Below are 12,500 nucleotides of genomic sequence, written 5' to 3'. Positions count from 1 at the left end.
GCGCCCTCCGGAGCTTAAGCGTCGCGAATTTTTCCCCCTCGGGAGCTTAAGCGTCGCTAATTTCCCGCCGCGCCCCGCAGCTTAAGCGCCGCAAAATTGCCCGTTTCCCCAGAGTCAGTTTGGCGGACTTTGGGTGCGTTCGCCCCGGCAGACGCGGTAGGTTTGTTCGGACTTTGAATTTTTTCCGCCATTCTCCCCGGCAGACGCGGTAGGTTTGTTCGGACTTTGAAAACGGAGCACACTGTCAAGTTGGGGAATTTTTTACGGCCGCACCCTGTTTCGGAGGCTTACGAATTTAACATCCGCGGATGGGCCTCGGAGCGGCGAACGGTTTGGTGCCACATACGTCTCTTTCCTTTTGCCCTATCGGAAGATAGGGCAAGCGATAAGTGATCGCCCCGGTACCGTTTCGGAATTTTTCGCGGCCGTCTAAGGTGCCTAGTCTCGTCCGTTCTGTCGGATGCCTTCCGCTTTCCGTAAAGCCCTTGTTTTATAACGCGCCTTTCCTTCGCAGACAGCACCTAGAAGATCCGAGTTATTTCCAAGCAGAAAGACGTGTGCGCCGGTCTGATTTCCTGGCACGTGAAAGCGGTACAGGAAAGGGCTATGCGTTCGCGTGGCGGGAAAACGGGCATGTCCTTGTGCGAAAGGCTGCAGGCCAGAACGCGAGCCATTCGCATCCGAGATGAAAATGACCTGAGTAAAATGGGGATGACTGCACTGCTTGGTGTGCGAGGAATGCCATTCGTAACGCGAGACCGTGTTTACCGAGATTCTAGTTCTTTCGATGTTCTAAAACGGGCGGGCCGCACAAGCCCGGTCCACAGTTTTCTTTTATTCCGCAAACGTGCGTAGCTTAAAGAATAAGGATGAGGAGGTCAACATTTCTTTTTTCTTTATCTTCTTCAAACCGCAGTTTTGACATATTGCCATTCAGTGAAACATGGTATGCACAACTTGCGGACATCGTCCGCTTCGAAGGATACAGGTGCGGAACAATGTCTAGGAAAAATAATAAAGGCGGTTGAGTTGCACTGTAGGTTAAAAATAATCTTTCATAGAAGTACAGTTTTTCAAGTCTGCGATTTTTATCAATAGAAGCGGTTCTGTGTTCGGTGTTGGTTATCGGCCCCCTTTTGCAAGAATTTTGTTCTTTTCTTGATAGCATACCGATATGAAACCAATTGTAATTATGGCCGATTTTACCATAACATGTGTTGGAACAATCAGCGGCAACAAGTGACTTTCTCGACATCATTTCATTACATGGTTTCTCTAACATTGTTAATGCGCCTACACGTGCTACTTGGGGTCGGGTGAGACCCTAATTGATTCATGCTTTACTAATTGCGACGAACAGGACCCAGGTGTCTTGCTAAGTGATTTTAGTGACCACCTCTTGCTTTATTCCAAGATGGCGTGCACAAATCACTACACCTCGGTTCAGCCTGTAACACAGGAAAAAAAAATGAACACATGGTCTCCAATGTGTACTGTCTTTGCCAAATTGACCCTAATGTAGTCGCAAAAAATAATAGAGCTGCGCTTTTACTGTAGCAATGTTAACCAAGGGCAAAAAAGCGCCAAATCTTGCGAAAAACTTCTGCTTTAGTAAAGCGCATAAGAGGCCGAAATCACCTGTTTGGCATATTTAAAAAAAAAATAATAAACGAGAGAGCTGTCAATTCTAGAACAGCATAAATAAGATAGGAATAAATTAGGTTCGGACAAATATAAATCTCGAATTCATCACTGCAGTGGAAGGTTCTAACGAATTCACTGCGATCCGCAAAACACCTGGCGTACTGTAGAGGAAACTCTACAAAATACCGCAAACAGAAATCCCGGTTGACGATATCTAAACAGGGGCGGGGGGTACTAAGAGGCGAAGCTCTCGCCAATGTAACGAACAAACACTTTTCAACATTTGGAGAGTTTGATGTCGCTGACCAACGGACATTTTGGCGCCAGCTTTATTTCAGTGCAGTTCATTCCAGGTTTCGCTATTGTTCGCTTATCTGGGGAGTCACTGGGAAATGCAATCTTGAAATGCCCTTTTTATTGCAAAAGAGATCTATTCGCTTTGTTGAAAATTTTTCAAGATATGACTCCACATATTCCTACTTCAGCGAGTACTACCTATACAAACGTTACACTGCCAGCGACAGTGTCGGGCGGCATTCCTGGAACTCGTAGCCAATCGACAACAATGTTTTTTGTTTTTTTTTTCCAAATTCACCAACGATATGGGTTTAGACGCACAAATATACAGAAACCAAGAAACAGAACCAACTCTGCTACGCAGCATTTGAACTGGAACCCATCCCGATTTAATTCATCTTTCCCTGTCTGCTTTTCGTAAGCGAGCGAAAAGTCACTTCCTGGGAAATGCACTATTGTTTTTTATTTTATTTTTCCTACTTATATCTTTAGCACATTTGTTTTAATTTTCTTGGTAGGTACACAGTTAGTTTCTACACATATGTTGCATCCGTGTCGGCTCTTGCAATGCTCTGTTCTGATTCTAGAAAAAACAGCGCACACAGGACAGGGACCAAGGGAAGAACCGACGACACGAGCGCTGACTTACAACTGGTTTTATTAAGCGGAAAGTGAACACTATATATAGGAAGGAAGTAGCAGATACAATCAGAGGCAGTCAACGTCAAAACGGTGTAAATGGCCGATAAAATCGATAAAACCGTTAAGGGGTGAAGATAAAACAAGATAAAACTCAACAGATGACAAGCCATGGTGTAAAGAACCATAAAAACGCTAAGACACGTGAATAACACGTACAGTGCCTTGAATAACAAAAAACCGAATACAATCAACAGGTGGAAGGCATGTGAAGGTGACAAGGATTTAAGCAGTGTGAACAAAATTTAACAACTGACATGCGCTTGAAACGGATAACCAGGCACAACCCTCACACATTCATCCGTTTTCTTTTTTTCTTTTCTTGAGAGGTACGCCACTTCTTTTTCTGATAAAACTACAGATGGCGCACTGACGCAGTTGTATTTATTGGATTTTATGTTGAAGGCTTCCCTAGTTATTTGATCCGGGTGGCTTTCTATGATTTTGCAGTTTTCAAATTCAGGATGACAAGCACTGCAAATTCCTATGCGGGCTGCTATGTCCTTTTACCCCCTTTTCCACATCTTTATTACGTTCCCGCAATCGGTCATTACTACATCTGCCCGTCTGACCAATATATTTGTCTCCGCAAGGTAAAGGTATTGAATGAATTACTTCCTTCTGACACGGTACGAATTGTTTACGATGTTTTTTGCTGCATGTTCTTGCTGTCTTGGAAGGAGGGTTAACGCGGTTGCAGATATTTGCAAGCTTTTCCGGAGCTGAAAACACCACCTTCACCTTTGCTTTATTCATGACTTCTTTAAGATTATGGGACAGAGCGTGGAGATAAGGGATCACTGCGACTTTTTGTTTCTTTTTTTCTTTGTCTCTACCTCCTTCATTTATCCTTTCTTTTCCTTTCACCCGCTTTTGAAGCTTCTGGGCGACGGAGATGAACAGGTGATTGGGATAGCCTAATAACCTATTTGCGTTGTGTGTCAAAGCTGGAAAGCATGCTGTGAGGACATGACCTCTTGAGCGCGTTAGACATGCAAAGACTCGCGATTGCTCTCTTCACTAATTTCGATTGTGCTGAATGGTAATGAATCACCGGTTTCCTATTACGTGGTTCAGAGTTCCAACTAATGTGACGGACCTGGAATTCCAGCTTGATGTCAAGAAATCTGATAGTGCTGTCTACTGGCACCTCGTGAGTTACGATTAGAGGGAACATGGTCGAAGTGAAAGTATGCAAAATATTCTGAAGGTCTGAGTGGAACGCCTGCCTGTGGCTATTTATGACCACGAGATAATCGTCGACATACCGAAACGTCCTTATAACAGATGAGCTGGGAAGGATGGAAGCCAAGGTCCTGTCTGTAGACGCCAGAAAAATGTCATTGAGTATGGGTGCGAAACATGATCCTATGGGTATTCCAGATTTTTGCAGGTAAATGTGCTCGTTCCATGCACAGTAGGTTGAGGACAGGTACCTTGAAAGTAACTCGAGAAAGCCTTGTACAGACATTTGCAGTGCTTGTCATCCTGAATTTGAAAACTGTAAAACCATATGAAGCCACTCGGATCAAATAAGTAGGGAAGCCTTCAACATAAAATCCAATAAATATAACTGCGTCAGTGCGCCATATGTAGTTTTATCAGAAAAAGAAGTGGCGTACCTCTCAAGAACAGAAAAAAGAAAACGGAAGAATGTGTGAGTTATGTGCCTGGTTATCCGTTTCGAGCGCATGTCAGTTGTTAAATTTTGTTCACACTGCTTTTGTTCACACCTTCAGATGCCTTCCACCTGTTGATTGTATTCGGTTTTTTGTTATTCATGGCATTGTACGTGTTACTCACGTGTCTTAGCGTTCTTTACACCATGGCTTGTCATCTGTTGAGTTTTATCTTGTTTTATCATCACCCCTCACGGTTTTATCGATTTTATCGGCCATTTACACCTCTTTGACGTTGACTGCCTCTGATTGTACCTGCTACTTCCTTCCTAAATATAGTGTTCACTTTCCGCTTAATAAAATCAGTTGAAAGTCAGCGCTCCTGTCGTCGGTTCTTCCCTTGGTCCCTGTCCTGTGTGCGCTGTTTTTTTTCCAGAATGACTACCTACCAACTCGCCCAGTCTTCCACATTGGTCTGTTCTGATATTTTTTTTTTGTTTTTTTTTCTAGGCACGCATTCAGTTTCTATAGTTATGTTTGATTTGTCTTCTCTTGCACTGTCCTTTTCTGCGATTTTTTAGACGCGTTTTCTGAGTAATAAGAATGGAATGAACGTTTATACTTGAAAGTTGTGCTCTACAATTATTGTGGTCATTATAACGTGTATCTGTGTGTGTATATAAGTGCTCCTTGCTGTTGCGTTCGAGTGGTGCATAGGGCCCAGTCAGGCGGATTGATTTTCGCCGTTCGTCTGCCCTCTGCACCAAGGCACTGTGTTGTCGGACTTTCGTGAATAAACAAAAAGAAAATCTAAAAAAATACGCGTTGCCCCCTACACTACTCGAGCATCCGGAGACTTGGTGTGTTTCTCGCAAGCGAACTAATTGTGGTCAACAAATGTTAAGCTACAGGTTGCCGAAGTCACTAAATGACATTACTCGATGTGACATCGACGTGCTCACTTGTTTTTGTTTTGTTTTTTGAGAAACCTGCCTGAGATATTTTTGTGCGCCTCTATGTCTTTCTGTAATAAGCGGTGTACGGCGTTTCCTTTTTCTTTTACTGTTGCAATTGTATCTTTTTGGGTTTCTTGTTTTGAATTTCTTTTAACCCTGGTTCATTTATAAGCCTTCACTTCCGCCCTGCGGCAGCCTCTGTAACGGCACTGTGGTCGGTCAAGCTGACCCTGAGAAGCTTTTTCCCCTTGTATCTCTCACAACAATTGTATCTCCTTGTTTGTGGAAATAAATTCAAACTCAAACTCGTCCGCCTGCTTCTTCACTAGCCGAAGATAGAGGCGATCAGGCGGTCTCGCCTGGGGCGGACGCGATAGAGTTTTCAAGTTTTTGCCGCTCTCCCGCAAATCGGAGGCGCACGACTTTTCCATCGCAGGATAGGTCTCGGAGCGGCAAATCGTTTGGTGCCACATTCGCCTCTCTCTTCTTGCCCCATCGAAAGATACAAGCGATAAGCGTTCGCCCCTGCACAAAGGACTCCTCGCCCCGGTAACGTTTGAGAATTTTTTGCGGCCGTGCCGTACCAGGCATCGGAGGCGTGCGAATTTTGCATCGGCGTATTCGGCTGGAAAGCGCGAAGCTTTTGCCAGCCTCTTCGCCTCTGTGCTTTTTATCTATCCCAAGATACGGGCGTTTAGGCTGTCTGGCTCGGGCAGGGTCCAACGACATTTACAAACTTCGCGCTGGTCCCGTTAAGTCGGGCCGCACAATTTTTACATCAGCGTATAGCCCTCTGAAAGACGAAGACTTTGGTACTTTTTGCGCCACTCTAGTGCGTCGCCCGGCGGAGTTATAGCAGTTCAAGAGAGGCCGCCCCGGCCGACCCGCGGAGGTCTGGGTACTTATCGCTGCATATATAAGGGGGGCATACCGCCGCGGCAGACGCGGAGGCGTAGAGTGCGCGCATCGTCGGCGAAGTCCGAAACGCGCCTCTCGCCGCCCCGGAGGCGCATTTGTGCATTTGGCGACCTCGGCCCATGGCATTTGCACGAGTTCGCGCACGATTTGTGCGACACTTGATCCGAAAGCGCCTCGAGTACGGCGTTTAGCGCGGCGGCAAAGTCCACGAGTACGGCTCGTGTGGTGCGCTGCGATGCCGGCCGCGCTGCCGCGCCCGCGATTTGGCCAGGTCCCGCGGCGGAACCGCGGTACCGACAGAGGGGCCGATAGCGCCACGGCAAAGTCCACGAGTTCGGCTCGCGCGGGGCGCCGCGAAACGCGCGCGCCGCGATGCCGCCGATGGGTGCCGCACGATTTGCGCGGCTCTTGCGGCGAAGGCGCCTCGAGCACGGCGCCAAGCGCCACGGCAAAGTCCACGAGTTCGGCTCGCGCGGGGCGCCGCGAAACGCGCGCGCCGCGATGCCGCCCGATGGGCGCGCACGATTTGCGCCAAATTTACGGCGAGATCGGCACGAGTACGGCCACTTACCAACCCACGGAGGTCTGGGTACTTATCGCTGCATATATAAGGGGGGCATACCGCCGCGGCAGACGCGGAGGCGTAGAGTGCGCGCTTCGTCGGCGAAGTCCGAAACGCGGCTCTCGACGCCCCGGAGGCGCATTTGTGCATTTGGCGACCTCGGCCCATGGCATTTGCACGATTTGTGCGGCACTTGATCCGAAAGCGCCACGAGTACGGCTCGTGTGGTGCGCCGCGATGCCGGCCTGCGCGCCCGCGCCCGCGATTTGGCCAGGTCCCGCGGCGGAACCGCGGTACCGACAGAGGGGCCGATAGCGCCACGGCAAAGTCCACGAGTTCGGTTCGCGCGGGGCGCCGCGAAACGCGCGCGCCGCGATGCCGCCGATGGGTGCCGCACGATTTGCGCGGCTCTTGCGGCGAAGGCGCCTCGAGCACGGCGCCAAGCGCCACGGCAAAGTCCACGAGTTCGGCTCGCGCGGGGCGTCGCGAAACGCGCGCGCCGCGATGCCGCCCGATGGGCGCGCACGATTTGCGCCAAATTTACGGCGAGATCGGCACGAGTACGGCCACTTACAAACCCACGGAGGTCTGGGTACTTATCGCTGCTACTATATGGGGGTCCTTGTGGCACTGTCGGTGGCGTGCGCCCGAGCGCGCGCGCGCCGTACGGGTCTTGATATGCGGCCTCGTGCCCAGCGTGTCCCCGTCCCGTGGACCCCACGGCATTCGTCTGCAGCCTCATCCGCGTCTGCGATAGGGGCTGGTTGTCGGACGACGCTGTTCCCACGTGTTACGAAGTGTGTTCCGTGCTACCCGGACTCGATTCCGTGCGACTGCGCCGAAGACGCGGGCGTGTCCCGTCGTCTGGCGGCTAGGCCGTCTCGGCTACGCAGCAAGCGCCGTCCAGTGCCTGAACGCCGCGGCCCTAGCGGCCGCGTGCGCACTGGTGGACGCGTTACAAATGCTTTGCCTAAGGGCGCGTGCTCTCTTGCCGCGCGGTGATAACCGGGCCTTCGGGTCGGATGCCGCAGCGAGCTCGAACGATGCACGGGCAGCGAGAGCTGCCGCGAAAAAGATGCGCGTCGCGCGCCGAGGGGTGAGAGGGGCCCCGATCGGCCGCGACAGGGCTCCCTTGAGGAGCGACAAGGGTTTGCCTATGCATCTACCTGGTTGATCCTGCCAGTAATCATATGCTTGTCTCAAAGATTAAGCCATGCATGTCTAAGTACATGCCGAAATAAGGCGAAACCGCGAATGGCTCATTAAATCAGTTATGGTTCCTTAGATCGTTTCTTTCTACTTGGACAACTGTGGCAATTCTAGAGCTAATACATGCATTGAGCCTGAAGGCCTTTGGCTGACGGGCGCTTTTATTAGACCAAGACCCATCGGGTTCTGCCGTACTCTGTGGTGACTCTGGATAACTTTGTGCTGATCGCATGGCCATGAGCCGGCGACGTTTCTTTCAAGTGTCTGCCTTATCAACTTTCGATGGTAGGTTACTTGCCTACCATGGTTGTTACGGGTAACGGAGAATCAGGGTTCGATTCCGGAGAGGGAGCCTGAGAAACGGCTACCACATCCAAGGAAGGCAGCAGGCGCGCAAATTACCCACTCCCGGCACGGGGAGGTAGTGACGAAAAATAACAATACGGGACTCTTTTGAGGCCCCGTAATTGAAATGAGTACACTCTAAATCCTTTAACGAGGATCAATTGGAGGGCAAGTCTGGTGCCAGCAGCCGCGGTAATTCCAGCTCCAATAGCGTATACTAAAGCTGCTGCGGTTAAAAAGCTCGTAGTTGGATCTCAGTTCCAGACGAGTAGTGCATCTACCCGATGCGACGGCTCGGACTGAACATCATGCCGGTCCTCTCTTGGTGCCCTTCATTGGTGCGTCTCGAGGAGGCCTGCGCTTTTACTTTGAAAAAATTAGAGTGCTCAACGCAGGCGAGTCGCCTGAATAAACTTGCATGGAATAATAGAACAAGACCCCGTTTCTGTTCTGTTGGTTTTTGGAATACGGGGTAACTATTAAGAGGGACAGACGGGGGCATTCGTATTGCGGCGCTAGAGGTGAAATTCTTGGACCGTCGCAAGACGAACTACTGCGAAAGCATTTGCCAAGAATGTTTTCTTTGATCAAGAACGAAAGTCAGAGGTTCGAAGGCGATCAGATACCGCCCTAGTTCTGACCATAAACGATGCCAACCAGCGATCCGCCTGAGTTACTCAAATGACTCGGCGGGCAGCTTCCGGGAAACCAAAGTATTTGGGTTCCGGGGGAAGTATGGTTGCAAAGCTGAAACTTAAAGGAATTGACGGAAGGGCACCACCAGGAGTGGAGCCTGCGGCTTAATTTGACTCAACACGGGAAAACTTACCCGGCCCGGACACTGGGAGGATTGACAGATTGAGAGCTCTTTCTTGATTCGGTGGATGGTGGTGCATGGCCGTTCTTAGTTGGTGGAGCGATTTGTCTGGTTAATTCCGATAACGAACGAGACTCTAGCCTATTAAATAGGTGCGGGGTTCCCAGCACCTTACAACCTTCTTAGAGGGACAAGCGGCTCCTAGCCGCACGAAACAGAGCAATAACAGGTCTGTGATGCCCTTAGATGTCCGGGGCCGCACGCGCGCTACACTGAAGGAAGCAGCGTGTCTTTATCCCTGTCTGAAAAGACTGGGTAACCCGTGGAACTTCCTTCGTGATTGGGATAGGGGCTTGCAATTGTTCCCCTTGAACGAGGAATTCCCAGTAAGCGCGAGTCATAAGCTCGCGTTGATTACGTCCCTGCCCTTTGTACACACCGCCCGTCGCTACTACCGATTGAATGATTTAGTGAGGTCTTCGGACCGATGTCCGGCGCGGCCTTTCGGTTGCGCCGGTCTGTTGGAAAGATGACCAAACTTGATCATTTAGAGGAAGTAAAAGTCGTAACAAGGTTTCCGTAGGTGAACCTGCGGAAGGATCATTACCGGATTGTGCTTGTCACACCCGGCGCCGCCCCCGCTTATAAGCGGGGGAAGGCCTCAACCGCGGAGTTGCGAGATTCTGATGCCGCATCTCTGCAAAAATTGTTACGCCCAGCGGAGGTCCGTCACCAAGGGAATGTCGGACGGACTGCTTCCGTGGGTTCGAACGGCGTAACGCACCAATCTGGTGGGCTTTCGGTCTTCGACACTCGTTGTCGGAGAGACTCGAACGTAGCCGGTAGGCTGGCCGAGGGAAGAGGCCGGCCCGCTGCCAAGGGAACGGCGGCGGCTGCTGCGAAGTACGAAAGGAACCGCAGCTCGCTGGCTCTCGTTAGAGTTGCGACCGAGTCGGTAGGCCGGCCGAGGGAAAGGCCGGCCCGCCGCCAAGGGAACGGCGGCGGCTGCTGCGGAGTACGAGAGGAAACGCGGCTCGCTGGCTCATGAGAGTCGCGACGGAGTCGGTAGGCTGGCCGAGGGAAAGGCTTGCCCGCCGCCAAGGGAACGGCGGCGGCTGCTGCGGAGTACGAGAGGAAACGCGGCTCGCCGGCTCCGGAAAAGTAACTCTTCGCAACAACGCGCGCGCGGCGGGACGCGTGCGGCCCAGTACTTATAAGGAACGGCCGCCGCAAGAGGTCTCGCAGTGCGGGCGCGATGTCTGAAGCCGTGCCGGCGGGGCGAAAGGAGGCACCGGGAAAAAAAGGGACGAGGGGTTGTAATCCCGCATTTTGAACGCACCTGTGGCAGCGGGGTTCTCCTGCTGCTTCGTCCTTCCCAGCCTTCGAGTAGTCTGCCGGTGCGATACCGAAACGCCGTCCATGGCACTGTGGCCGGTGGACTCCTGTTGCGGGAGTAGTCTGACGAACGCCCGTCTGGCGGCTGTCCAAGTACGCGCTGCGTAGCCACGGCTAGGCGGTGCCTGTCTCTTAAGCGAAGCAATGATGTGGCGAAATGGTCGGATAGGGCGCAGCACGAGGGCGCACCCTTGGGGCGGCGGACTCGAGGGGCATTTCTGAGCGAAAGATGACCCCTTCCCCAAAGAGGGCGCAGCGGTGGGCGGCAGAGAACCGTCCACACAGAGCTACCGCTGCTTGGGAGTCCGGGGGTGACGTCGCTGCGAACACAACGGCAGAACAAACGTGCTCGGGGAACGGCGCAAAAGCTCTGTGTTATTGCCCAATTGATGACGAAGTTACCGGTGTGCTTCCTGGTGAACCGATGGTCGTCGGACCCGTGCGACCGTTTAAAGAAAACGGGCTGAACAGCAAACCGTGAACAGCAAAAAAACGGCACCAGCGAAGACCGGAACTTGAGAGCGCCGTTGCACGTCTGCCTTAGGGTTGCCAAATGCCTCGTCGTCTCTAGCGACGCGCAAGCCATTGTCGCACACAAGCTTCGAAGAGACCTTGCTCGCCTCGGCTTTGAGGCACCGCGCAAGCATGCCGAACGGACGGCTGCTGGAACGTGGAATTGTCGGACGAAACTGCAGTCGGGGAGGCCAGGGGAGGAGCCCGGTGCCTAAAACCCTGGTTGTACTGTACGGAATTGAACAAACCAAATGCACGACTCTAAGCGGTGGATCACTCGGTTCTCGGGTCGATGAAGAACGCAGCCAGCTGCGAGACTTGGTGTGAATTGCAGGACACTCTGAGCACTGATTCTTCGAACGCACATTGCGCCCTTGGGTCTTCCCTTGGGTTCGTCTGTCTGGGGGTCGGATCATATATCAAGAGAGACGCCGGCGCCCGGGGATGGCGCGGCCGGCGACTCGTTTTGACCGTGTCGGCAAAGAGGACGGCTCTGTACGAAACGCCGAAGATCCCTCGAAAGACTTTGCGAAAGAGGAGAGTGGGTCGAACCCTTCAGCCGCGCTCCAAGCGGCCGAGTCGGGTCGCCCTGCGCAGACGACGTAACGCGGGACGGCGGCTGCTAGCCGTAGAGCGTCTGGCCTCCGAAGGCGACCGCCGCAGGAAGGGATTACCTGCAGGGAAAGCGCGGTCCCGACGGGAGACGAGGCCGTGTGGACGGGCGGCAAAGCGTTGCCCGCTGGCCCGCGTACGTGTAGCCGAACTGCTGCGAGAAACGCAGGGACGGGAGCGCCCTGTCCGGGCACGCCCGCGCGAGAAGAAGGGAGATCTCGCGCGGGGTGCGGGGAGGCGACAGGCGCGCGAAAGCGTTTCGTGCGCGGCAGTTTCGGGCGAAGCGCAGAGGCGCGCCGTGGCGCGGTGACGAAGGGGTCCCCCCGGACCCGATGCAAAGGGACCGCCTCCTCGAACGGGCGCAAAGTCGAGTAAGGGTCGAACGGACGCGATCTCGTTGCGAGCGCAGTCCGCCGTCGGTCTAAGTTCTTCGCAGTCTCTGCCCCGAGAAAAACTGGGCCACTCCAGTTGGGGCGGGGGCGACGCAAAACTTGACGATGCCCCTACGAAAGGCCGAGGTCGCTCTCTCGAGGGAAAGAGAGGTGCGGCAGGGAAAAATTCGGCCGCGGCGGTCGGGGGCTCGAAACTCTCTGCGTTATCCGCGCAAACCGCATGCGCGCGGTCCCGAGCGCCGGCCAGCGGCGCCTTCCAGTCTCGCTCGCAGTCGCCGAGGGTGCTGCCGACTGTGAGCGGGGAATGGGCGGAAGGCGTCGGCCGGACGATTGGGGAAGGACGCGCGCGCGCGCTGGACCGCGCCGGAATCGAACGCGAGAGCGCACATCTGTGTCGACCTCAGATCAGGCGAGACAACCCGCTGAATTTAAGCATATCACTAAGCGGAGGAAAAGAAACCAACAGGGATTCCCTGAGTAGCTGCGAGCGAAACGGGACCTAGCCCAGCACCGAATCCCCCG

The 12,500-nt window shown here is 53.0% G+C and overlaps 2 non-coding genes and 1 pseudogene across 2 annotated transcripts; all 3 read left to right on the top strand.

Moving 5' to 3' along the window:
• Positions 1-7,858: 7,858 nt before the first annotated feature.
• Positions 7,859-9,672, top strand: LOC144111566 (small subunit ribosomal RNA). The gene has a single exon (XR_013310094.1). It is a non-coding gene; the product is annotated as a small subunit ribosomal RNA (ribosomal RNA).
• Positions 9,673-11,231: 1,559 nt separating this feature from the next.
• On the top strand, positions 11,232-11,384 carry LOC144111675 (5.8S ribosomal RNA). The gene has a single exon (XR_013310133.1). It is a non-coding gene; the product is annotated as a 5.8S ribosomal RNA (ribosomal RNA).
• A 989-nt stretch (positions 11,385-12,373) lies between these two features.
• Positions 12,374-12,500, top strand: part of LOC144111611 (large subunit ribosomal RNA) — an 8,963-nt pseudogene continuing 8,836 nt past the window's right edge.

Source organism: Amblyomma americanum, chromosome 11, assembly GCF_052857255.1.
Source record: "Amblyomma americanum isolate KBUSLIRL-KWMA chromosome 11, ASM5285725v1, whole genome shotgun sequence".
Lineage (NCBI taxonomy): Eukaryota > Metazoa > Arthropoda > Arachnida > Ixodida > Ixodidae > Amblyomma > Amblyomma americanum.
Note: the sequence above shows the minus strand (reverse complement) of the source record. Positions and strands in the feature narration are given on the sequence as shown.